This window comes from Hemiscyllium ocellatum, chromosome 1 (assembly GCF_020745735.1).
Source record: "Hemiscyllium ocellatum isolate sHemOce1 chromosome 1, sHemOce1.pat.X.cur, whole genome shotgun sequence".
Taxonomy (NCBI): Eukaryota; Metazoa; Chordata; class Chondrichthyes; order Orectolobiformes; family Hemiscylliidae; genus Hemiscyllium; species Hemiscyllium ocellatum.
This window is the reverse complement of record NC_083401.1, coordinates 70,411,756-70,439,226: the sequence shown is the minus strand read 5'-3', so window position 1 is coordinate 70,439,226 and position 27,471 is coordinate 70,411,756. Positions and strand designations below refer to the sequence as shown.

The window sequence follows — 27,471 nt, the reverse complement described above, 5'->3', positions numbered from 1 at the left end:
TTTTAGTCATCTGAAAGGAGGCCCATTTGCTCAGGCCACTGTTCATAACTATAAATCCTAGGAAGGTGTAAGTGATGACTGCTTTATCTTGTCAGGTGACTTGTAAAGTTTTTGACACCAACTTCTTTTTAAACTCACTCATATTCCTCTACTTCATTTAAAAAATTATCATTTCGTTCATATTTCCTGTGTCAGTTAAGATTAAAGAAGTGAACATTATTGCATAGTTCATTCAACATGGGACAGTACTTGGATATGTGAGCTCAAGGTAACATTTATATAGCATAATGCTTTTTTCTTCAAATCCACGCAAAGTTTTATTTTTATTCACTACCAGAACTGGAACCATCTGAAAGAAAAATTACAGTCTACTACATACCTTACAAAAAATACAAAGAGTCGTTTATTTTGCTATCTAGATTATTTTGAATCTAAACTTGCTGAATTATACCATTGTGGAATTGCATTGATTCCAGACTAGACAGGCTGTATGCCTTTAAGACAGTTATATGTCAAATTAATTATGAAATGTAACATTCCTGTGTCAACATTATTGCTTTTAGTCATTCCCATCTTTTTATACTGGACTCAGTGTGGTGTGTTCAGTCAGTCAGTTATCTCTAGGTAATGAAACAGTAATAATCTGTAAGAACAGAAACCAGGCAGAGTGTAAGTGTATAGGATCATAACAGTGTAAATAGTGAATGCTAAACTTACTCAGGGAGGCAATGGCCTGCTGGTATTATCTCTGGACTGTTAATCCAGAGACTCAGATAATGACATATGGTGGAATTTGAATTCAGTAAATATCTGGAATTAAGAATTAGGGAAGGAAACTGTCATCCTGTCTGGCCTACGTGTGACTCTAGATCCATAGCAATGTGGTTGACTCTTAACTGCCCTCTGGGCAATTAGGGATGGGCAATAAATACAACATAGCCAGTGATGCCCTCATCCTGTGAATTAATTAAATAAAAATACCTTCAATACATCTGTCTCAATAAGAAGCCAGACAAAGTAAAAGTCTGGGATACCATGACAGTGTAAATAGTTTACATTGTTAACAAACTTCAAGATGTCTGTCTAAACATGAATCCAGTTTTTGTGATGTATGTTACATGACCTGACATACACAGAATCACTCAGACCATATCATACTGGCAGTGATGTTGATACCAAAAACCAAGTCGTATACTAAATTGCAAATATGTCAAGACTTTGGAAAGAGGTAGCTGTAACTTCAGGTCAGTAAGGCCACCACCAGCTTGTAGAGCATCTTTTCCACCACTTCAGATCCAATGTGGTACTGTATAATTTCCATTGCTTTTAGTCAGTGTAAAAAGAATGGTAAGTGTCTACTGGTTTAAGAATACCCAAGAGTGTATTTATTTGTGTATGTAATGATGTATGAACAGTCCATACCACCGATCATCATTTTATATGCTCATCATAACATTGTTTTACTGCCATCATCCTTTTCTCAGAGTAGCGATCAGCGCAGACCACATCGAGGATAAGCATTTGCTAGTCTTAAGACAAAAGGCTCTCGGCTTAAACAGGATGTAGTTTATGGATGCTGGAAATCTGAAACAAACACAGAGGATGCTGGAGAAACTCAGCAGGGCTGACAGCATCTGTGGAGAGAGAAAGAGGGTTGAATGTTTTAAATCCAGTTTGGCTCCTCTTCAAAGCTGCTCAAAACTAGTTTGTTACATGATAGCAACTATGGACAAGTTTCATTAATGTGACAGGTATTGTTACAGGGACCATGAGGAAGACCCAGATGGTAGGCCTTACTCCTTCAAGATCCGAAGATGTTGCCCTGCCTGAGTCCATATGACATCATCACAGTGGGTGGTGCTTAAGGCAATCCTCAGCATTAGCCCTTTCAGACTCTTAGATCCATAAATAACAGATAAAACAAAGTGCAAATTTCAGAGCATAAAACATATTTCAGACAAATAATTGTCATAGAGTCATAGAGACATCGAGATGTACAGCACAGAAACAGACCGTTCAATCCAACTCATCCATGTTGATCAGATATCACAACCCAATCTAGTACCCAATTTTCCAGCACTTGGTCCATATCCCTCTCAACCTTTCCTCTTCATGCACCCATTCAGATGCTTTTTAAATGTTATAATTGTACCAGCCTCCATCACTTCCTCTGGTAGCTCATTCCATACACGCACCATCCTCTGTGTGAAAAAGTTGCCCCTTAGTTCCCTTTTAAATCTTGCCCCTCTCACCCTAAGCCCATGCCCTCTCGTTCTGGATTCCCCCACCCCAGAGAAAAGACGTTGTCTATTTACTCTACCAATGGTCCTCATTATTTTATAAACCTCTATAAGGTCACCCCTCAGCCTCTGACAGTCCAGGGAAAACAGTTCCATCCTACTAAGCATCTCCCCATAGCTCAAATCCTCCAACCCTGGCAACATCCTTGTCAATCTTTTCTGAACTCTTTCAAGTTTCACAACGTCCTTCCTATAGGAAGGAGACCAGAATTGAATTGTTTATCCTTAAAACAATTTAAAACTTGGAAACAAGATGCACTGATTAAGAATTTCTGCATGAGATCCATCTATTAATTACATATGTAAATACGATAGTGAAACATCAATAACTGGTTCAACAAACAAAAATTGCTGGAAAATCTCAGCAGGTCTGGCAGCATCTGTGGAGTGGAATCAAAATTAATTTTTTGGGTCCAGTGACCCTTCTTCGGAACCAATGGTATCTAGGGAAGCATGGTGTTTATACAGAATGGTGTGGGGAAGCGATGGGGAGAGTAAACGATTTGTGGTGACAGAGCCCAAAGAGAGAATAACACATTTGGACAGACAAAGGAGTGGCTAAAGGTCATTCACTGGGGGAGTGAATAGCTGCTAATGGGGACGACAGTATTTTTGTGTGGCAGCCGCCCCTATGATGACAAGGCCTCTTGTGTGGTAGTAGGAGGAAAAGCCTGGGGTAAAGTGCCCAAATCTTAAAATTGTTGAACTCGATACTAAGTCAGAACGCTGCAGTGTTTCCACTCGGAAAATGAGGTGTTATTGTTCCGGTTTGCACTAAGTTTCGGTGGAGCACTGCAGCAAGCTTGAGACAGAGATATTGAGCAGGGAACACAGTGGTGTGTTGAAGTGGCAAGCAACTGGAACTTCAAGGTCATTTTTTCAGGCAGAACATCGGTGTTGTGCAAAGCAGTCAGTCAGTCTATGCTTCATTTCCCCAGTGTACAGGAGGCTGCATTGTGAGCAGCACTATTGAGTGAAGTGCAGGTAAAGTGCTGTTTCACCTGGCAGGTGTGTTTGGGGCCTTGGGATACTGAGGAGTGGGGAAGTAATACACCTTCTGTGATTGCAAGGCAAAGTGCCACAGCACTGTGGATATATGTTGCGAGTTTTTTTCTCCACCGATCATTTACTCCTTATCCCTATCCTATTTTCTGCATAAAAACTTAGCTTTTCCTAACTACCATCAGTTCTTAAGAAAGGTCACTGGACTTGAAACATTAACTCTGATTTCTCTCCACAGATGCTGCCAGACCTGCTGAGGTTTTGTGGGCGGCACGGTGGCACAGTGGTTAGCACTGCTGCCTCACAGCGCCAGAGACCCGGGTTCAATTCCCGACTCAGGCGACTGACTGTGTGGAGTTTGCACGTTCTCCCCGTGTCTGTGTGTGTTTCCTCCGAGTGCTCTGGTTTCCTCCCACAGTCCAAAGATGTGCAGGTCAGGTGAATTGGCCATGCTAAATTGCCCGTAGTGTTAGGTAAGGGGTAAATGTAGGGGTATGTGTGGGTTTCGCTTCGGCGGGTCGGTGTGGACTTGTTAGGCCGAAGGACCTGTTTCCACACTGTAAGTAATCTAATCTAATTTTCCAGCAATTTCAGTTAGTATTTTAGAGTTCCAGCATCCACAGTTCTTTTGTTTTTTTGAATAGCTGGTTTCACCCGGTACCACAAAAGGATAAAACATTCTGGATTCCAAACTTACAATGATTTAGAAAGAAAGTAACATGTATCATGAAAACTGTCAAGTCATAGAATCATAGAGTCATAGAGATGTGCAGCATGAAAACAGAGCCTTCGGTCCAACTCGTCCATACTGACCAGATATCCCGACTCAATCTAGTCCCACTTGCCAGCACCCGGCCCATTTCCCTTCAAACCCTTCTTATTCATATACCCATCCAGATGCCTTTTAACTATTGCAATTGTACCAGCCTCCACCATTTCCTCTGGCTCCTCTGGCAGCTCATTCCAGACATGTACCACCCTCTGCATGAAAAAGTTGCCCCTTAGGTCTCTTTTATATCTTTCACCTCTCACCCTAAACCTATGTACTCTAGTTCCAGACTCCCCCACTCCAGGAAAAAGACCTTGACTATTTATTGGATCCATGCCTCTCATGATTTTATAAACCTCTATAAGGTCACCCCTCAGCCTCCGATGCTCGAGGGAAAACAGCTCTAGCCTATTCAACCTCTCCCTCTAGCTCAAAATGTTCTTGAATTATTAAAAAAAGCAATGTCGAAATTCATAAAATAATTAAAACATTGTATGAATGAATTGAACTAAATGTACAAAACCCACAAGTATTTGAATTCCTATTTTAAAATTAATGCTAGCAAGTAAAACACATTGAGCTAAATGGTATTGGAAATAAAATTATGGCCTCAACAATGTTGAAAAATTAAAAATGCAAGTTGTCTGACCTACAAATCAAAAAGGATTATCTAATGTGCATTAGAGTCATAGAGTCATAGAGATGTACAGCATGGAAACAGACCCTTCGGTCCAACCCGTCCATGCCGACCAGATATCCCAGTCCAATCTAGTCCCACCTGCCAGTATCTGGTCCATATCCCTTCAAACCCTTCTTATTCATATACCCATCCAAATGCCTCTTAAATGTTGCAATTGTACCAGCCTCCACCACATCCTCTGGCAGCTCATCCCATACACGTACCACCCTCTGTGTGAAAAAATTGCCCCTTAGGTCTCTTTTATATCTTTCCCCTCTCACCCTAAACCTCTAAACCTATGCCCTCTAGTTCTGGACTCCCCGATCCCAGGAAAAAGATTTTGTCTATTTATCCTATCCATGCCCCTCATAATTTTGTAAACCTCTATAAGGTCTCCCCTCAGCTTCTAATGCTCCAGGGAAAACAGCCCCAGCCTGTTCAGCCTCTCCCTGTAGCTCAGATCCTCCAACCCTGGCAACATCCTTGTAAATCCTTTCTGAACCCTTTCATGTTTCACAGCAAATTTCCAATAGGAAAGAGACCAGAATTGCATGCAATATTCCAACAGTGGCCTGACCAAGGTCCTGTACAGCTGCAACATGACCTCCCAACTCCTATATTCAACACTCCGACCAATAAAGGAAAGCATACCAAATGCCTTCTTCACTATCCTATCTACCTGCGACTCCACTTTCAAGGAGCTATGACCCTGCACTCCAAGGTCTCATTGTTGAGCAACACTCTCTAGGACGTTACCATTAAGTGTATAAGTCCTGCTAAGATTTGCTTTCTCAAAATGCAGCACCTCACATTTATCCGAATTAAACTCCATCTGCCACTTCACAGCCCATTGGTCCATCTGGTCCAGATCCTGTTGTAATCTGAGGTAACCCTCTTTGGTGTCCACTACACCTCCAATTTTGGTGTCAGCTGCAAACCTACTAACTGTACCTCTTATGCTCGCATCCAAATCATTTATGTAAATTACAAAAAGTAGAAGGCCCAGCACCAATCCTTGTGGCACTCCACTGGTCACAGGCCTCCAGTCTGAAACAGAACCCTCCACCACCACCCTCTGTCTTCAACCTTTGAGCCAGTTCTGTATCCAAATGGCTAGTTCTCCCTTTATTCCATGAGATCTAACCTTGCAAATCAGTCTCCCATGGGGAACCTTTTTGAACGCTTTACTGAAGTCCATAGAGATCACATCTACCGCTCTGCCCTCATCAATCTTCTTTGTTACTTCTTCAAAAAACTCAATCAAGTTTGTGAGACATGATTTCCCACACACAAAGCCATGTTGACTATCCCAAATCAGTCCTTGCCTTTCCAAATACATGTGCATCCTGTTCCTCAGGATTCCCTCCAACAACTTGCCCACAACCGAGGTCAGGCTCATCGGTCTATAATTCCCTGGCTTGTCTTTACCACCCTTCTTAAACAGTGGCATCACGTTTGCCAACCTTCAGTCTTCCGGCACCTCACCTGTGACTATTGGTGACACAAATATCTCAGAAAGAGGCCCAGCAATCACTTCTCTAGCTTCCCACAGAATTCTCGGGTACACCTGATCAGGTATTGGGGGTTTATTCACTTTTAACCATTTCAAGACATCCAGCACTTCCTCCTCTGTAATATGGACATTTTGCAAGATGTCACCATCTATTTCCCTTCAGTCTATATCTTCCATATCCTTTTCCACAGTAAATACTGATGCAATATATTCATTTAGTATCTCCCCCATTTTCTGTGGCTCCACACAAAGGCTGCATTGCTGATCTTTGAGGGGCCCTATTCTCTCCCTAGTTACACTTTTGTCCTTAACCTATTTGTAAAAACCCTTTGGATTCTCCTTAATTCTATTTGCCAAAGCTATCTCATGTCCCTGTTTTGCCCTCCTGATTTCCCTCTTAAGTATAGTCCTATTTTCTTTATACTCTTCTAAGGATTCACTTGATCTATCCTGTCTATACCTGACATATGCTTCCTTCTTTTTCTTAACCAAACCCTCAATTTCTTTAGTCATCCAGCATTCCCTATAACTCCCAGCCTTCCCTTTCAACCTGACAGGAATATACTTTCTCTGGATTCTCGTTATCTCATTTCTGAAGGATTCCCATTTTCCAGCCGTCCCTTTACCTGTGAACATCTGCCTCCAATCAGTTTTCGAAAGTTCTTGCCTAATACCGTCAAAATTGGCCTTTCTCCAATTGAGAACTTCTCATTCTCAGGGCAAAAGTAAAGTCACTGAAAATCCTAAGATTAATTTTAGATTTTAATTTCTGGAATGAATTATCCTGTAGTTTTATCAACTTTGTTGCAACAGGTCAGTTTCTATATAAAAGTAAGCCCTAAAAACATTCAAAAATCTAGGCAGAAAGGGAATAAAATAGGAGATTAATTTTTATTAATATACAATACAATACAGCACAGAAATAGCACTTGGCTACTTATTGTCCATAAGCAGTTTCTATTTCTCTGTTTGCCTCCCGTTTATGTATCTATCAAGATACCCCTTACACATTGCTAACATGCCTGCTTCCACCACCTCCTCTGGCAGTATATTTCAGAAATCTGATTTTAAATGGTCTGATTCTAAAGATCTATTGTTTGTGAATTACAGTTTGGTAAAACTGCTACAAAGCAAAGTTAAATCCTTTTCAAACTCATTAAAAGTGGCTTGTGGTCATGATTTGCAGAAAATGAAATGCTTCCTGTGTGAGTGCTTGAACACATGTTTGCTATTTGACTCCCTATGTGGGAAAATCTAGTGTGGCTACAAAAGACATTAATGAGGTACAGGAGCTAAAGTGTTCAATATTCAGGTTCTTGTTTGAATTGGACCTATAGGTATGAAACCAAAGTAAAATCTCAATAAAAATCTATTGTCAGCTTAAATACTCATTAACAATAATAAAGTGATTTTTTTTTGCCAGGTATATGCCAGTATACTACACACCATTAGGGAGAGTCATACACTGTCAGATAATTGGCAGCACTTCATTTTAGAGCTCATAGCATACCAAGAGAAGCATGAGTGCTGTCCCCAGGGTCTCTTGGGTCTCCCCAGTCCCATTCCCCCTCAATCACACTGAAAGCCAAAATCTCCAACTGTCTGCAAGGACCATCTTTCATTGACTACTGGGGCTCATTTCCACATCAATTCCAAGTGTGGCTTCCTGCCACTAAATGTGCAATCTTGTTGTCAACCAGCCAGGTCTGAGGTCAGCCAGACTACAATGTGCAAATGTTCATCTTTTATAGCTCTCACTGGATTCCCACAGGTCTCATAAGTCATCTTTTACACACTTGAAGTGATGTAAACTCTCCCAGATTACTCTGGACTCTTTATGAACTGTAAGATACTCCTCTCCATCAATGCACACACCTCTAGAATAGTTGGGACTTGAACACAGGCTTCCCGGCTCAGAGGTAGGGACACCAGCACTGCACCACAAGAGCTCTGAGTGGCTGGTGTATGGACACAAAAATCTCCCCAGTGGTCATCTGGCTGCTGACACTCTCTTGGGAATCCAGCTCCTGGTGTGCAGGAGAAATACAATCAAATCTACCTGACCGCAAGAGCTGCCATGAACCAAAAAATTGTGTTGTTGAAGATGTGGCCAGGATACCAAAAGAGATTAAAGTTACCTTCAAGATGCAAGAGTACTATGTTCAAAACTACACAGAAACAAGATTGAAACTCTTCAAAGGAAAAGCAACATGAGGACAAAAGGGAATAAAGTGACCAGGCTGCAAGCCTCTGCATGCCTGATATTCTCATTCTTGCTTCTTCAGTTAAATTAAATCAGTGCACCTAGCTAGCAGTCAAATTCTGAACTTACTTGACTCCATTGTCCCCAAATAAAGCAGTCCTACAGTCAACAAAACATTTCTGTCATAGACACTGTTCATTTGTTTTGAATTCTTGTCATATCTTTTATCCATATGTGAGAAAACCACTTGCAGCAGGCAAAAATGGACAATCCAGGAAGTGGTACCAACAATTGTGCAACAAAGCAGGGCAGAAATTTCAATATCAAACAATCTCCTCAACACACGTGCATACCCTTCATAATTGCAACCCTTTCTTCTTTCACTGCTATAATGTGGCTTCCACATAATTGGTGACAGGCTGCTCATATCCCTGCTGTTGTGCAGTGCCATCTGCATTTCGGAACTTCAGAGTCACACACTGTTCAATGTTACTCTCAGTGACATAAAGATAAATCCACTGCTGCTACCAATAAATCTCAATGAGGTTTATATATATGCATGTGAATAAATAATGGTGCTACTATTTACAGATTAGGAAATATATATATCAGACTAATGTTGAACTATTGCATGTGGTTCTTTGAAACTTCCACCTGCCCCATGACTTCAATCATGCAATAATCTGAGAAATATTCCACTGAATGTCAAACTGGAGGAAACAATGGGAGTTGTTCATGAGAAAATGACTGCATCTTCTCCAGATGTAACTGGAAATCTTCTCTTTATGTTACTGAGATTCTTTTTATCTTTTTGATTTTAATAGTTCTCCTATATGTGATTTTCAATGAACGGGTAATGTAGCCACAATTATTTCCATAATGTACAATAAAATTTGAATTGATTTGAATTGAATTAAATTGAACTAAATATTCCCTGTCCACCATGCTAGTGACTCCTCAAATATTTCAACGATATGAGTCAATTTACCGTCAGTTTTGGGGAAGCTGCTGGAACTTATAATCAGAGACAGGGTGACTGAGAAATGGACAAGTATAAGCTGATTCAAGAATGTCAGCATGTGTCAGCATTGCGAAGTCGAGGTCATATCTGACTCATCCAGTCCCACACCACCCTTGGCGTAAGTAGAAATGGGCATTAATGTTTCCCTAGTGTCCACATCCCAAGGATAACAGTTAAAACAAAAGACAACATGTCAGATTAAAATATAGGATGTTCACATTGTAGTTGTATGTAAGAATGGCCAGTTAGAATGCTTTGTACAAGCTTTGATAGGACCTAAATTCCTTTTATTTTTTTCACATTCCCATGGTTCCAATTTTGCATCCTTTTATAATATCAATATTAGTGTATTTGTTTTCAATAAATGTAGTTATCGTAAAAATTTAATGGCAGAAATGAAGCCAAACAAAACTGATAACAGTGAAGGTCTTTCAGCTAATAAATCACAGTATAAGTATTAATATATTTTCTTTTTAAACTAGCAGCATATAGCTTATTTCTTCTATTCCATTCGTACCACACTGTTGGAAATAGCATGTGTTGATATGAAATGAAAATAGGACTAGACTCGGTTATCACAGTTGTAGTGAAATACTGAATTAGCACATGCTGACTATAGGTTTGCACTTTAAGAATTGCCATTTTGACAGGGTATTGATGGGTTAAAGTGTTAATGGAATCATGCCCTACCAATCAACCTTCAAGAGGGGAAGGGCAGTAAATAGAATATACCAGCCAGGTTGTTTCTGCTTAATGCCTTTGTACATTTACTGACCAAGGAAGAGCATGAGATTAAAATTAACTTTGGAAATGTGCATGTCCAAGTATAACAATAGTCCAAATTCCACAAGATGATTGCAATGGAAGACAAAGAAATTAGAAAAGTATAGGGTTGTAGGTGAGCCAACAGAGTTAATTAAGTCTCTTGTTGACACATAAGAGTGTGACGCCTTAATAATGAGAGCAGCCACTACAGGGTAGAGCTCATTGAATAGAAGTCAGCTCCCCTCCCCCTCTGTATCAAAAGCTAATGCAAAGACCAGCAGAGAATAGATCAAAGGTGCTAGCCACTGCCATTACCAGTAAATGCAAAGTCAACATAAAATGCTATCTTTAAAGTGAACCTCCTCAATTTATTATAGAACAAACTGTGAAGTAATTGAAAAGGCATGTCAATCAGAAGTTTAGATCTGAGAACCAAACTGGGGCTATTACTTAGTTCCCAGCCACCTGAACACAGCTTTAAAGAGTGGTATGGAGGGAGTTGTGGAAAATTGTTGGATTTACTTTCAATTGATAACTGTTGTATCAGATAAAGGCCTGAAATCATGTGCATATATATTTTATTTTTAAACATCTTGCTGCCGTTTATGGCATCTTGCTTTACCTAAAACTAGTTGTGCATTTAAAACAACAAATGTTGGAGATCACAGTGGGTCAGACAGCATCCATGGAGAGAAAGCAAGCTAACACTTCGAGTCTAGATGGCTCTTCATCAGTGCTGACATGAAATGTGGAGGGTTAGCATTTACGCTATAATTTGTGATGGGAGGTGGGGGTAGTGGTTGATGGAGAAAAGACATTGATAGAAGAAAGTGAGGAGTGCAGATGCTGGAAATCAGAGTCAAGAGTGTGGTGCTGGAAAAGCACAGCAGGTCAGGCAGCATCCAAGGAGCAGGAGAGTCGACGTATCAGCATGAGTCCATCATCAGGAATGAATCATCAGAAAAGATGTTGATAGTTCAGATTAAGTGAGCAGAATGTGAGATTAACAGAACAATGGTGTGTCTCCTGCCACACCTGAAAGGACAATAAATGGATTGGGGAGTGGGGAGGACGTGATAACAAACTAAAATAAAGGGAAGAAATGGGAGTTGGTTCACAATTTAAAAGTGTTGAACTCAATATCAAGTTCAGAAGCAAAAACAGAAGTTGCTGAAAAAGCTCAGCTGGACTGGCAGCATCTGTGAAGAGAAATCAAAGTTAATGTTTCGTGTCCCGGTGATCCTTCCTCAGAATGTCTGCCAGGTCTGCTGAGCTTTTCCAGCAACTTTTCTTTAGATTAGATTAGATTCCCTACAGTGTGGAAACAGGCCCTTTAGCCCAACAAGTCCACACCAGCCCTCTGAAGAGTAACCCATTCAGACCCATTTCCCTCCGACTAATGCACCCAGCACTCTGAGCAATGTAGCATGGCCAATTCATCTAACCTGCACATTTTACATCTGTGGGAGGAAACTGGAGCGCCCAGAGGAAACCCACACAGACACAGGGAGAATGTGCAAACTCCACACAGACTGTCACCCAAGGCTGGAATTGAACCTGCGTTCCTAGCACTGTGAGGAGAAAGTGAGGACTGCAGATACTGGAGATCAGAGCTGAAAATGTGTTGCTGGAAAAGCGCAGCAGGTCAGGCAGCATCCAAGGAGCAGGAGAATCGAAGTTTCGGGCATGAGCCCTTCTTCAGGAATTCAGTTTCCTGAAGAAGGGCTCATGCCCAAAACGTCGATTCTCCTGCTTTTTGGATGCTGCCTGGCCTGCTCCCAAGCACTGTGAGGCAGCAGTGCTAACCACTGAGCCACCATGCTTTTGGTTTTTATTAAGTACAGAAGGCTATAAAGTGCCTAGTCTGAAGGTGAGATGTTGTTCCTCCAGTTTGTGCTGTGATTCACTGGAACACTGCAGTATGCTGAGGACAGAGAGGTGGGCATGTGAGCAGGGTGCTGGGTTTAAATGAGCAGATCCAGGAAGGTCGGGGCCATGCTTGCGCACAGACCAAGGTGTTCCGCAAAGTAGTCACCCTGTCTGGGTTTGGTTTCCCCAATGTAGAGTAGATCATATTGGGTGCAGTGAATATTATACACAAGATTGGAGGAGGTACAGATGAAATGCTGCTTCACCTGGAAAGACTGTTTAATCCCTTGGATAGTGGGCAGGATGGGGTGAAGGGGCAGGTGTTGCATCTTCTGCAGTTACATGAGAATGTGCCTTGGAGAGGGGAGTGGTATTGGTAGTTATGGAATGGACTATGGTGTCCCAGGCGGGATGATCCCTGCAAAATGCAGACGTGGTGCTGAGCGGAAGATGTGTTTGGTGTTGATGTTCTGCTGGAGTTGGCTGAAATGGCAGAGAATGATCTTTTGAAAGCAGAAGCTGGTAGGATGAAGAATGAGGACAAGGGGAACCCGATCATTCTGTTTGAGTGATAGGAAGGAGCAAGGGTGGAAGCATGGGTAATAGGTCGGATTTGGCTGAGGGTCCTAGAACATAGAACATAGAAAAGTACAGCACAGAACAGGTCCTAAGGCCCACAATGTTGTGCCAAGACTTAATCCTAATGTAAAATATAGTACCTTAACCTATGCACCCCTCAACTTACTGCGATCCATGTGCATGTCCAGCAGTCGCTTAAATGTCCCCAGTGACTCTGCTTCCACCCTCACCACTGGCAACTTATTCCATGTATTCACAACTCTCTGTGTAAAGAACCTACCTCTGATGTCTTCTTTATACCTTCCTCCTGCATGACAGAATTGACAAAGTGCCTTTGGATATTTCTGGATTTGCTAATGTGCGTACATTCTGTTTGTATGTCATCTTTAGGGAGTCCTTGTTGGTGTTCTTACTTTTATTGTACTGAAGTCAGCATCACCAATGTCAGTTAAACATTCAATCATAAACCACGATGTTTGAATTCAAATAAATTATCAACAATTCATAATCTCTTACACTAACTTATCTGCTTATTCCAATGGTTCTTGTCTTCAATCACAAAGCAAAGGTTTTGTTCTTTCTGTGTCAAATTGAATTAGTCAATAATCTCAAATTTCTCCCTGCCATTCCTCAGGACTGGCCCTTTGGAAAAAATGTATTGGAATTTCTGAAGATTTTAAGAGCATTGGTTTTACATGGTGAAATAAAAAAAATCTCAAAAACTGCCAGGGGGTAAAGTTGCATACAAATTTAGATTGACTACAAGTGGCTTCCATCTGCCAAATAAAGTAGTGGTTTGATTTAAAATATTTGTTCAAAAAGACTGATCTTTGAAGGGAAACCAAACCACTAAAAACTAATGCAATGTTCTGGCATCAGATGGAGGAAACGGTGTTTGGAGCATCACCACAGTTTCCTGATTTGTGCTGTCTGCAGGCACTGCTGTACATTGGCAACACACATCCAGAAAATTAATCTTTAAAGGCCCAAAATCTAAGCAATGAGGTGGTACTCGATTGGGGGATAGCACACAGCTTCTTTCACCGTTATTCTGTCTCTGTCTATGTGGGAGCTGTGATCTGCCAAAGTTCTTCATCTGAGGCTGATGCCATGCAAGATCTAACACAGAAAGCTGATAACAGCAGCCCATGAGACCTACACTGTGCTTGAATCATCCAATGCACTTCATCATAGGTATTGGCACAAAGGAAACTGGGAGCCTGTGCACTGTCCTTTTGGCTCAATGATAACCGAGCATAAACTTACATTCTCGAAACGTCACAAAGCACTTCACAACCAAGTGATAATTTTTGAAGTATAGTCATTATTGATTTTAACAAAAATACAGCAAATAGTTTGTCAGCAGAAATCTGGATAAATGAAATCTCATTTCATCTATTTGACTGTGTTGGTTGAGGTATGAATGTTGCTAAGATGATGAAAGAACACTCTCCTTTCTTTTTCTAACACTGCCATTGATTCTTTCTGAACAGCTGAACAGACAGATAGGACATAATTTTAACATCTCCTCTGAATGAGAGTGCCTTCCGCAATGAGGCAGCCCCTCAGTACTGGACCCGTTTGTCAGTTCAGATATATAGTAAGTTCCAGAATAGGGCTTTGAACTGGCAACCTTTGTCTTAGAAGTGAGAATACTGGCTGTAATCCAAGCTAACATTGGCCAACTTGTATGTATATTCAATATCCAATGCAGAAAATGCCCAGAGCACCTTAATGCTTTTGCTGCAAACTGGCCCTTTGAAATGATAGGAAGAACATAGCTGCATCTGCTGCAGTTTTACAGAGTCATAAAATCATAGAAGTATACAGCATGGAAACAGACCCTTCGATCCAACTCGTCCATGCCGACCAGATATCCCAACCCAATTTAGTCCCACCTGCCAGCACTGGGCCCATATCCTACCAAAACCCTCCTATTCATATACCCATCCAGATGCCTTTTAAATGTTGCAATTGTACCAGCCTCCACCACTTCCTCTGGCAGCTCATTCCATACACATACCACCCTCTGCATGAAGACATTGCCCCTTAGTTCTCTTTTATTTTCCCTCTCACCCTAAACCTATGCTCTCTTTCTTTCCCCACCCCAGGGAAAATACTTTACCAATGTCCTGTAAAGCCGCAACATGACCTCCCAATTCCTATACTCAATAGTCTGACCAAGAAAGGAAAGCATGCCAAACACTTTCTTCAGTATCCTATCTACCTGTGACTCCACTTTCAAGGAGCTATGAACTGCACTCCAAGGTCTATATGTTCAGCAACACTCATTAAGCGGTATGTCCTGCTAAGATTTGCTTTTCCAAAATGCATCACATCACATTTATCTAAATTAAACTCCATCTGCCAGTCCTCAGCCCATTGATCCATCTGATCAAGATCCCATTGTAATCTGAGGTAACCTTCTTCCCTGTTCACTACACCTCCAATTTGGATGTCATTTGCAAACCTACTAATCATACCTCTTATGCTCACATCCAAATCATTTATATAAATGACAAAACGTAGTGGACCCAGCACTAATCCTTGTGGCACTCCACTGGTCACAGGCCTCCAGTCTGAAAAACAACCCTCCACCACCACCCTCTGTCCTCTACCTTCAAACTTGTTCTGTATCTAAGTGGATAGTTCTCCCTGTATTCCATGAGATCTAACCTTGATAATCAGTCTCCCATGGGATACCATGTTGAACACCTTACTGAAGTCCACATAGATCAAGTCTATCGCTCTGTCCCCATCAATCCTCTTTGTTACTTCTTCAAAAAACTCAGTCAAGTTCGTGAGACATGATATCCCACACACAAAGCCACATTGACTATACCTAATCAGTCCTTGCCTTTCCAAATACACGTACATCCTATCACTTCGGATTCTCTCCAACAACTTGCCTACCACCAACATCAGACAAACCAGTCTATAGTTCCCTGGCTTGTCCTTACCACCTTTCTATAATAGTGGCACCAAGTTAATCAACTTCTAATCTTCCGGCACCTTACCTGTGACTATCAATGATACAAATATCTCAGCAAGGAACCCAGCAATCACTTCCCTAGCTTCCCACAGAGTTCTAGGGTGCACCCGATCCTGTCCTGATGATTTATCCATTTTTATGTGTTTCAAGACATCCTCCTCTGTTATATGGACATTTTTCAAGACAACACCATCTAATCTCCTATATTCTATATCTTCCATGTCCTTTTCCACAGTAAACACTGATGCAAAATACTCGTTTAGTATCTCCCCCATCTCCTGCGGCTCCACACAAAGGCTGCCTTGCTGACCTTTGAGGGGCCCTATTCTCTCCCTAGTTACCCTTTTGTCCTTAATGTATTTGTAAAAACCCTTGGATTCTCATTACCCCTATTTGCCAAAGCCATTTCATGTCCCTTTTTGCCCTCCTGATTTCCCTCTAAAGTATACTCCTACTGCCTTTATACTCTTCGAAGGATTCACTTGATCTATCCTGTCTATACGTGACATATGCTTCCTTTTTTTTCTTAACCAAACCCTCAATTTCTCTAGTCTTCCAACATTCCCTACACATACCAGTCTTTGCTTTCAACCCAATGGGAATATATTGTCTTTGGACTCTCGTTATCTCATTCCTGAAGGCTTCCCATTTTCCAGCCATCCCTTTACCTGTGAACATCTTCCTGCAGTCAGCTTTTGAAAGTTATATACTCCATCATTCAGAAAGACATCCACCTTCTAGTCACACCCCCTCCTTACCTGACCCATATGTCACTGCTTTTTGATTACCCTTGGCTCAAAATCTTGCCATTCCCTATTGGTATTGAGAGGGTTACAGTCACCTCTTGCACATCCCATGACAGTGATTCAAAAAGCTAGGCCCATAGGTGTTCTCCAGGACACCTTCCTGATGAAGGGCTTATGCCCGAAACGTCGAATTTCCTATTCCTTGGATGCTGCATGACCTGCTGTGCTTTAACCAGCAACACATTTTCAGGAGTAATAAATACAGCTACCACTGGCTTTCTGATGTCCTTGCCTCCCTTGTCCAGCATACATCTCATAATAAAATATATGGCTACAGCTTAAATTATTCCTAAAATAATGGCACCCCAAACAATTTGAAGTGATTTCTTGAGTGTATTAAATAGATGTTCACAAAGGGCTCCTAGCTACATTTAACAAGCAAACTCTGAGTTTCAAAAGGACAGGTTTTATCTCAATTATTTAAATTCCTTGCCTGAAGGTGAGTCTGACCCACAGTGCCATAATGGATACATTAAAATGGCAGGTCCCAAATGCACTCCAGGACATAAAGAACCCCAAACTGTTAGCACTAAACTGATCCACATTGGCTGTCCAGTCAAGGAGTCCAAGTTGTTAGGGCCACAAGTACACTTACAGCCTGCAGTTAAGACTCATAATGGTAGAAGCTCCATCAAATGGATGTCCAGAAAATTTTTCTGCTCTATTGCCTGCCATAAACACCTGATGGAATGATTTCCAAATTTATAGTGAACCTGTTTGGTCACATTATGAACAGACCTTCCTTGGCCATCAAGTCTTGAAGTGGGACTAAAATCTCAATCTTCTGAGTCAGAGGCAGGATACTACCCATTGCCACCACTATGGTTCCTTTAAACAGAATAATTAAGTAAGTGTGAATAAGTCACATTTGATCATAAGGAGACAATGGGCCAAAAGCACTGTTCTGTGTTGCATGTTCTTTCTAAGTTCCTATGTTGATTCTCAAGCATATCAACATAGCTCTCAAAATGAATGGATATCACTTGCATTGGCCTACATACAAAGGCAAAAAGAAGCATTTTAAGTATTCAACATTCAATCACATTGCCCTACACGTATTTTGAAAAAAACACACCACTTTCCTGCTCTGGCATGAGGGATCTCAGACTTTGTCTCAATAAAAACACAAATGACAAAATTATTCAATACGTTCCATGTCAGAACTATCAATGAGCTTACATGGCATTTACTCCTGTCCCAGTACAGTTGGCAATGTCATCTCCTCCAGCACTGGCATATCTTGTCTTCCTTAAGACTGCATCTTTGATCTTTTATCATTGCTCATTTAAAGATTATCCCACTCAAAAAAAAGGGTTCCAAAGGTGCACAGAGTTGAAGAACTGCCAACTCACCAATGCACAAGGTGTGACATTAACAGCTTGAACAATAAAAGTTAATCTTCAGGAATAATAACCCCTTTCTGGAGTTAGTATGCATCCTTCAGAATGCTGGTATGCCCTGTGTTATCAGGCAGACTTGCCTCCAATTGATTTTTGGATTCCATTGAGGACACGGAAGTGGAAATTTGCAACAGAGGGAATCCCCATCATTAGCTCTGTTTCTACCATGGATTTGACCTTATTTGTGGGTAGTCAAGGATTCCCTTTCACACAAGGATTTTAGCAGCATCTCAGTGATGCAGGGAAATCCTGGTCCCAACAAAACCAATGGTCACCCCAGCAAAATGTTGCCAATTGTTATGTCAGAAGCTCAAAAATCTAGAATTTTCTCCTTAAACTGATCTCTGCCCATCATAAAAATATCTTTAAAGACAATTTCCTCAACATTTACTCGACTACTTTCCCAAGTATTTCTTCTATTCCTGCACAGGTCTGACTCACCAACTGTTAAAATGCAAGAAGGGCATTGTATAAATTAATCGAATAGGTTTATCCCCTCAACTAGTTTTGATCACCTGGATGCATTTCTCAGATATTTCCACACAAAGTAACCTCAATTTTATTTTTGCCTTTCTGTGCTGACCTCATGGTTTTAAAAGGAGTGGAGGGTGTAAAGATTGTGTTACACAAGATAACACAATAATGTGGGAGAATGGATAGACTAGAGAAATGGACCTCTTCTTCATTAATCATTATTTTTACATGAATTGTTCAGGTCAAAGTAAGGCATCAGTGTGAATCACATGTGGATAATGTGCCTATTTTGAAATGAGACATACATAATCATAATTCTGCAGAGAATTTTGAATGTAATCTCAATTACTTTAAGACTTGGGCACTGGACTGCCAAAATAGATTATCAAAATCTTGTATCGTTACTGCAAATTGCTCTCAGACAGAAAGAGTTAATGTTTCAGGTCAACGTTCAAAAGTCATTGAGCTGAAACCGCGGACTGAATTCCACCAGTGTTCCAGGCACAGGCTTAGTGGTTTGAGAGACTTGGAAAATGGTGAGGCAAGACACAAAGGCACCACCCTGCCACACTTTACCAGGGGAGTAAAAAGTGGAGAATTGCCCTCCTACCCAGAGGTCAACTGAGCCACTCAACAGTCAATGACAGCTTCTTCATGTCGCTGCCTATATTTGAACAGAGATCAGTGAGCCCTCGACTGTGTGGAGCCCCTCCCTACAGATCCATGGCTACCCTCTTAAAGGTGAGAGAAGGGGAATATGGGTGGAGGGGCACAATGCCTACACCCAGAGTAACCCTCACATCCTGCTCTCATCATCACCAGAATAGACAGGCAGGAGGCTGGAAGAGCACAGCAGGCCAGGCAGCGTCAGGAGGTGGAGAAATTGATGTTTTGGGTGTAACCCTCCTTCAGGACTGGGACTGGGGGTAAGGGGAGCTGCAGATAAAGGGGATGGTAGGGGCAGGGTGGTGAAGTGGGGATAGGTGAAGACAAGTAGAGGGTACAACCCGGTTGGTCAGTGGGAGGAATTAATTCGATTGGTGGCTGTGTGCAGTGAAAGGGACAGGGAGGGGCTGGGAAGGGAGTGGGGGGATGAGGAGGGAGGTTATTTGAAATTGGAAAACTCAATGTTGAGTCTCCCAGGCTGTAGGCTGCCGGGTGAAGATGAGATGTTGTTCCTCCAATTTGTGCTTTGGTTTGCTTTGGCAATGGAGGAGGCCAAGGATGGTCATGTCAGAAAGGGAGTAGTTGGGGGAATTGAAATGAGCAGTGACTGGGAGGTTTGGCCAGCCCCTGCCCACCCAGTTGTGATGCTCAGTGATCTGTTCCCTAAGTTCACATCATCAATGCCAGGACATGCCTCACTGATCACCCAACAGGAGTTTGAAGGAGTTTCCCATGATGTCCTCTTTGCTAGGTGCCATTGTTCCCAGTAATGCTGCTGAGCTGCTGGCCCTGCTATTGAGTGGGTCAAGGAGCTCCCTTCAAGCAAGGAGGTGGGCACCCTTCCTTTAAAAGGGGTGGGTGCCCCCTGGTGATGACCAATAACTTGCCCGGGTTGTGAAAAATGTGCAAAGTAGACAGGCAGGAGGTTGGAAGAACCCAACAAACCATGCAGCATCAGGAGGTGGAGAAGTCAAAGTTTCAGGGTCCTGAAGAAGGGTCACAACCGACACATCGACTTCTCCACCTCCCGATGCTGCCTGGCTTGCTGTGTTCTTCCAGCCTCCTGCCTGTCTGCTTTGGATTCCAGCATCTGCAGTTTTTTTGCCTCTAACTGAAAATGTGTAGGTCTTAAAAACCGCCAGGTTAGCATTGCCCTCTTATTTCAGGTCTGTCATTGGGGTCCCCTATCATACTGACTAAAATCTGGCTATTAACTAAGACTTTTTTTATCTCCGTGGATGTTACCTGACCTGCTGTGTGTTTCCAGCATCATCTGTTTTATATTAGTGGCTAACAGACTAGAGCACACTTCTTTGTAACTACACGTTGATGTTCCTGTGTTTGCTGTAACAGTATTGCCACTTTTCTTTCCTCATTGAAGTGCTTCTGTTCAGTTGCCCATTAAGAGGTATATAACAGACTGTTGGCAATATCCTGGTTGATAATGATGACTAAAGTGATGCAACAATCAAAACTGACTTGTTGCTGCTCCTTGATAAACAGTGTCACATGACCGCACAGTTTTGCACTGGAAGTTACTGATTGGCAGTGCACACGTGTGTATTCACTGGTGGTCTACAGAATGGTTATTAAACTCCTGATTAAAGAACTAAAGAGAATAAACAATAGAAATTTCTCTACAACCGATTTTCTTTTAATTGTGGGTGAGGAGTTAAGACCAACCGCAAATTATCCTTATCTCCATGGCATTTTAAAAATAAATGGAAATTTGGAACAGTGGCTGGAAAATTCACAGATGCACCTCTCACAACTGTGTTCAGAAACTTGTTTTAGCTACTGGAAACAATTATCCCCTTAAAATGCTGCCTGTACCAGTAACCATATTTTGATATATGAACTGTACTACTTTTTTCTAAAGATGTAGGGACAGTTTAAAATAGAAGCAAGTTATTCAAATGTACACAGTATGAACAATTTCAATCAAATTCATGTAGATTAGCTTAAAACAACACAATTGATAGTAGTGCCAAATTTGAAAGATTGAGGCTGATTATGGTAAAATAGATCTCTGGCCCAAACTATACTCAGTGATTGTTTTACTCCTGTTGGTATCATTAATGAGGAATACATGCTGCTTTGCTGCAACATACTCCTGAATACAATTAAAGGATAACTGCCTTCAGACAGTTAATCTGGCAAAACAGTCACAAATTTATGATGGAGTGAAGGGCTTCTGAAGGCCTCCAAGAAGTAGAGTTTCCCTTGTGCAGAGCTCTTTGTGGTTGCATTTTGGACGCAAGAAGGCCCACTTCAGAGATTGGCCACAGGCTTCAAGCGAGTGGGTTGTGAAAAAGGAATGACAAATCTGTGTGGCACCTCAGATATATACCTTGGCCTCAAGGAGCTAAGGAGAAACAGGACAGACTATCAGACTCACTGGCTAAATATTGCTTTGCAAAGTGAGGAAAATGCTTCTTCAGCATCTAGCAGTGCTGTTAGGGAGAGAGTTCCAAGATTTTGACACCAAGACAGTCAGGATGTTGTGTTGCATGGAGAGAAATATGTTTGCGGTGGTGTTCTCATACATCTGCAATCCTTGCCCTTTATTGACCAAGTCATGGGGATGGAAGTTATTGTTGACTAGAATATGGGTGAATTGCTGCAAACATCTTGGTGAATAGGGCATATTTCTGCCACTGTGCAGTGTGCTGAAGAGATTGAATGTTGAAAGTTTATGGGTGTCACTTGAGCAGGTTGTTTTTTTCCTGGATGGTGTCAAGCATCTTGAGTGTTGTTGGAGCTGCACCCATTCAGGTAAATGGGCAGTATTCCATCACAATCCTGACCTGTGCCTTGCATGGGGACAAGCTCTGGGCATTCAGGAAGTGAGCAACTCGCTGCAGAATTCCTAGCCTCTCACTTGTTCTTGTAGCCACAGATTTTAATGTGGCTGATCGCGTTCAGTTCCTGGTCAATGTATCAGCTTTCTGATAGTGGGGGATTCAGTGATGATAATAGTATTGGATGTTAAGAGTGAGTGGTTAGATTGCCTCTTATTGGAGATGGTTATTGCTGGTACCTGTTTGGTGTGAATGTTGCTTGCTCCTTATCATGTCAAGCCTGGATGATTGCCATTTTGATTGCCGTTGACTTTATATTTCTCCAGCTCATTGATGCTACACTGGGTAGTGATGTTCAAGGGCAGTTGCCCTCACTTTTCCCTCTGGAATTCTGACTTTTTGTCCATGTTTGCACCAAGTTGATAATGGAGTCAAGAGCTGAATGACCCTGCCAGAACCCAAAACACACGTGTCTATCTCCTGAGGAGGTCAAGAATGCGCAACTCATCAACCGCCAGTTCTGATGTGCCACAGCAAGGAACCACAATGACCTCCTCAGGAGACAGACACCTTTTGTTGTCCAGTCCTTCCCAGGAGCGGAAAAACTGCACCATGTTCTTTGTGGCCTGCACCAAACCTCAAACAGATCATTGTTCGTAGCAAACTGCCCAGCTTTCAGGACAACTCCATACAACCCTGTCATGGTAGGCGCTGCAAGGCGTGTCAGAGTGTGGACATGAATACCACCATTACGCATGGGGTAATCATAAATGTGGCAGGTATGCAACTCAGCCAATGTTGTCTGTCTCATATGCTGCAGGCAAGGATGCCCTGAGGCATGGGACATTGGGGAAACCGAGCAGAGCCTATAGCAATGGATAAATGGCACTGCACAACAATCAACAGACAGGAGTGTTCCCTCCCATTATGAGAACACTTCAGCGATCCAGGACCATCGACCTCGGACCTTCGAGTCACCATCCTCCAAGGCGGACTTTGGGACAGGCAGCAGTGAAAAGTGGGTGAGCAGAGGCTGATAGCTAAGCTCAGTACCCATAGGAATGGCCCCAATCGGGACCTTGAGTTCATGTCACATTAGAGGTGACTCCATTGCACTATATACATACACAGACACTCCTACATACAATTATACATGCACACAGACACATACAATTTTTTGGGGTGAATTTGTACTTGTACAGTTACAATGTACTTTATTCAAAAACTGCATGAATCCATGTAAGATTCAGTTAATTCATTTTTTACATTAGAATCAGTCTAAACATTATGGCACAGACAGCAGCACACAGGGGTACTAATATCTAATACATTGTCTGAGCTGACACCAATCGTTAAAGTTCACTTGAGAATGTAACTTTTAAAAAAGGTTTTGCAATTTGCATATGAAAGAAGTCAAATTAACATGGTCATTCTAACTGATGAGAGACTTAACAAACAATCAAGGTATTTTTCAATGTATAATTTCAGGTACATCACACTGTAAACTTTTGCTATAAATTCTGTGTCTTACAATTGTCTACTCCACAAGCACCTGATGAAGGAGCAGCGCTTGGAAAGCTAGTGCTTCCAATTAAACCTGTCGGACTATAACCTGGTGTTGTGTGATTTTTGAACCAACCATCGCTTTGCATTTAGGAAATGCTCTCTTTATTCTTTACCACATAACCACAAACAGATGGCTCTTGAAGGTCTTTCATACTTCACCTTCATCTGTTCTTCAAAGAATTTTGTACCAACAAAGCAGCAGCCAGTTTTTTTTTAAGAGGAGAACAATGTAATTGCTGAACCATTGATAATAATTAATAAACTGCTTCTGGTCAGCTTTGAAACTTCCCCTTTAAATCAGATGATCGAAGTAAGCAGCCAAGCTTTGTGTTTGACTTGAAAGGTATATGGAGCTTTCTTACGATACAGTTGTATTATGTGCTTTTCAGCTCCGAGTGCAGTCAGACAAGATAAAAAGAAAGGGAAAAAAAAACACTTGTTGATAGTTTAAAAACCACATCAAAGCTTCAGTTCTAAGAAGTTAGAAATAATGTTTTTTTTTAAGTTGTGAAGTGTATCTGATTTTCCAATCTGCAACATCAAAAATGATGTACCATTTCCAAACTGAAAGAGGTCAGGACAGTCAGAGATGAGTTTTGTGTGAAATCACGAGGCACTGTGAACTTCTCATGCTATCCCTTTGTTTCACAAGGGCTGCATACCTTTGATCGCAAAGGATTTAAAAATCTCCCAGCGTGTTCCTGTCATCTAATTTCACCTTCCTTCTCTTCTATACTTATGTTCTTGAACCTGAGGGTTGGGAGAGGGAAGCTATTAATTTACATCTCGAAAGATAGTGGGAAACCTGATCTGCTTTGAAATGCAGAAACTCTGCGAAATAACTCATCTTTGTCTCTCATAGCATCTCTAATGCTGATCCAGCAAAAGGAATGAATACATTTTTAAACAGCTACCGCTTGTAGTTTGTAAGTATATTTTGTAAATATATTTAGGTTTCCTTTTTAATAAATATTGCAATGAAAGAAATTGCTGCTAGCTAACATGGGTATCTGATGTGTAAATACGAACTCACTTAACCTCGAAAGTGCAAGTCGTCATCAGATAGGGGAGGTGGAAATCTCAGTGTCTTTGCGTAAAAATACATAAAGTGATTCCACAGGCCTTAAAATTCGCAATATTCTATGAACTGTACAGAACCGAACAGCTCGAGTGAATATGTATGCACAAAACGATTTTTTATAAATGAAGTATATTTCTGACATTAAGAAATGAATCTGCAGGTATGCCAAGTACACCCACAGCTCAGGTATACTGGGTAACCTACAGCAGCTACAGTGGGAACAACAGTTGCACTCCATTCAGTGCACAACATCAAGTCAGAGCTTACTGGTTTCATCTGTGCTTCATTGACACCGGATAGGGGCAATGCACCACCCCCTCCCCAACCTTGATGCGTACATGGTTTCTGTGTGCCATCACATGCTGCCCTCGAAACGGTTGTGCTGGTGACGAGACTGTCACACATCTCCCTCTGGAACATGCCTCTGTGAAGAAGGTCTGCAGAGAGGTGCAGTGGCCTTTGCCAAGGTTCATCCCAAGCAACTCTTGTGATCCACGGGCTGTTCCCGGGATGTTTTCTGAGACAAACATTGACTACACCTCAAGGACCATGAACTCAGGGAAAGACGCTCTTTGGTCTGCCCAAAATTTGTTGGTTTTCCAGTGTAAAGAGTTGACCTCTGCTGACTGTTGCAGTCTGGCACATTCCAAGGTCTAGGATTATGTACCGATGAACGTACCAAAGCTTGGCGGAGTGAGGAAAGACCACTGTCTAGGGGCATTCTTCTAAAGTATAACAAGGGCCTATTCAGTTGTCAGACCTTTGCATTGCCTCAAACTCAACATAAACAGTTACCTCCAAAAGTAGAAAATACCCTTGTGTTTTTGCAACTGTAGAGAAGCTCTGAGAGATGTCAAAATTCAAATGTATTTTTTTCTCTGTGTGTCAATATAATTTAGACTCTTGCTTGTACTTAAAGATGTTTTTATGAATCAAGTCTATTTTTGAAATAAATAGAATAATATGCAGATACAGCAAGTAATTACGAAGACAAATGGAATATTAGCCTTTGTTTGTAAGGAGGATGGAATATAAGTGTAGAGAAATCTTGCTCCAGCTGTACACAACATTAATGCTGTGATGTGACCGCGCCTGGAGGACTATGTAATCTGTGGTCTGCATTCCGAACAAAGAAGGTACTTGCATTGGAACAGTTCAGAGAAATTTGCTTGGTTGATTCGAGAGATGAAGTGTGTTTGGAGAAATGCATTTATATACTTTGACTTCCTATCGTCATGTGACCTCTGGTGTAATTTGCTTCCTCATTAGAAGTAGTAACTATGAAACTTGAGGTCAGAAGTGTGAAGCTGAAATCATGTGGATTTTCAGGACTGGAGTGTCAGTTACTGTAAGAAGCAGCAAGGAAGAACATAACATCAGTCCACAACTTTATATTATTGCACAAGTCAGGATGGTTGTGAATTTTCCAGTCCTGAGTGCTATGGTATTGAAGAGAGCATACAACAATGACAACTCAAATATAGAACGAATTGGAATTTCTTGCAGTATCATTAGCAAAGTGATAATATGGCAGTGGAACTGAACAAGAAATCTCAACAAATAATATCAACAACTCTGTTAATGGTGCTTGGGAAAGAGTGCTACGAGCTGTATTTCACCCAGGTCTCACTAATGAGCAGGAAAGTCAGACTGGAGAAATTATAAAGATGTTCAAGTCAACTCTATTAATGTTACTCATGACTGGAATGTGTTCAACATCAGTGTTCAGGAGAAAAGGGGGAATAATGATCAGTTTGCAATGGTACTGAATTCTTTGGTTTATTTCTTACAATAGAGGAGCAATGATTCATCTGGCAAGGGAAGATTATTACAAAATAATCAGCAGGAGGTTTCCTTGGCCATGTTTGACCTGATGCCCTGAAAATTCATGGTATCCATAGTCAATGTTGAGCATTTCCAGGGAAACTCACACCCCCCACCCCACCCCCACCAACAACAGCATGAATTTGTGAATGATAATTCATGTTTTGCAAGCCTGTCAGAATTCTTTGAGGATGTTACAAATAGAATTGATAAAGGAGAATTGGTGAATGTGGTATACTGTACTTAGATTCTCAGCAGGCTTATGCAAAAGTCCCCTCAGGAGGTTAGAGAGTAAAATGAATGCACATGGTATGAGAGATAATGAGAGTATAGATTAAGGATTGGAAAATAGACAATGGAGAGTATAAATAAATAGGTTATTCTCAAACTGGCAGGTGTGATTAGTGGGCTACCATAAGATCAGTTCTCGGGTCCTAGTTGTTCATTTTATATGAATGATTTGGATATGGGGAGCAAAAATAATTTTTACAGGTTTGCAGACGACACATAGCTAGGTGGAAATGTAAGTTTTGAGAAAAGTGCATAATGGCTTCAAAAGGATTTGGACAGACTTAGTAGGTAGGCAAAAACATGCCATTAAGAACACAATGTAGTAAAATATGAGGTTATCTATTTTGGTAGGAGGAACTGAAGGGCAGAAGATTTTATATATGATAAGAGATTAGGAATTGTAGATATCCAAAAAGACCTGAGTGTTCATATCAATAATTCAGTGAATTCAAACATGCAGGTGCAATAGGCAATTCGGAAAGGCAATTAGTATGTTCGCCTTTATTTCAAGATGATTTAGGTACAGGAATAGTGAAATCTTGCTTAAATTGGATAGAATTTTGGTTAAAACGCACTGTGTGCAGGTTTGGTTTCCTTATCTCAGGAAGGCTACCATTAACATAAAGGGGACGCATCGAAAATTCACTAGACTTGTTCCCAGGCTGGTGGGAATGTCCTATGAAGAGCCTTTGGGAAAATGGGCCTATGCATCTAGAATTTTAAACAATTAGAGGTGATCTCATTGAAAATTGATAGACAAAATTGATGTAATTAAGATGTTTGCATTGTTTGGGAAGTCTAACACAATTTTAAAATAAGACAGAAGCCATTTAGGACCAAGATAAGGAGAAACCTTTAAAGCAAAATCTT

General features: G+C 41.3%; 1 protein-coding gene across 2 annotated transcripts in view; it reads left to right on the top strand.

Annotated features, from left to right (window-relative positions):
* LOC132818787 (fibroblast growth factor 10-like) overlaps positions 1-27,471 on the top strand; it is a 121,042-nt gene that overhangs the window by 63,719 nt on the left and 29,852 nt on the right. The gene's annotated exons all lie outside the window — the stretch shown is intronic.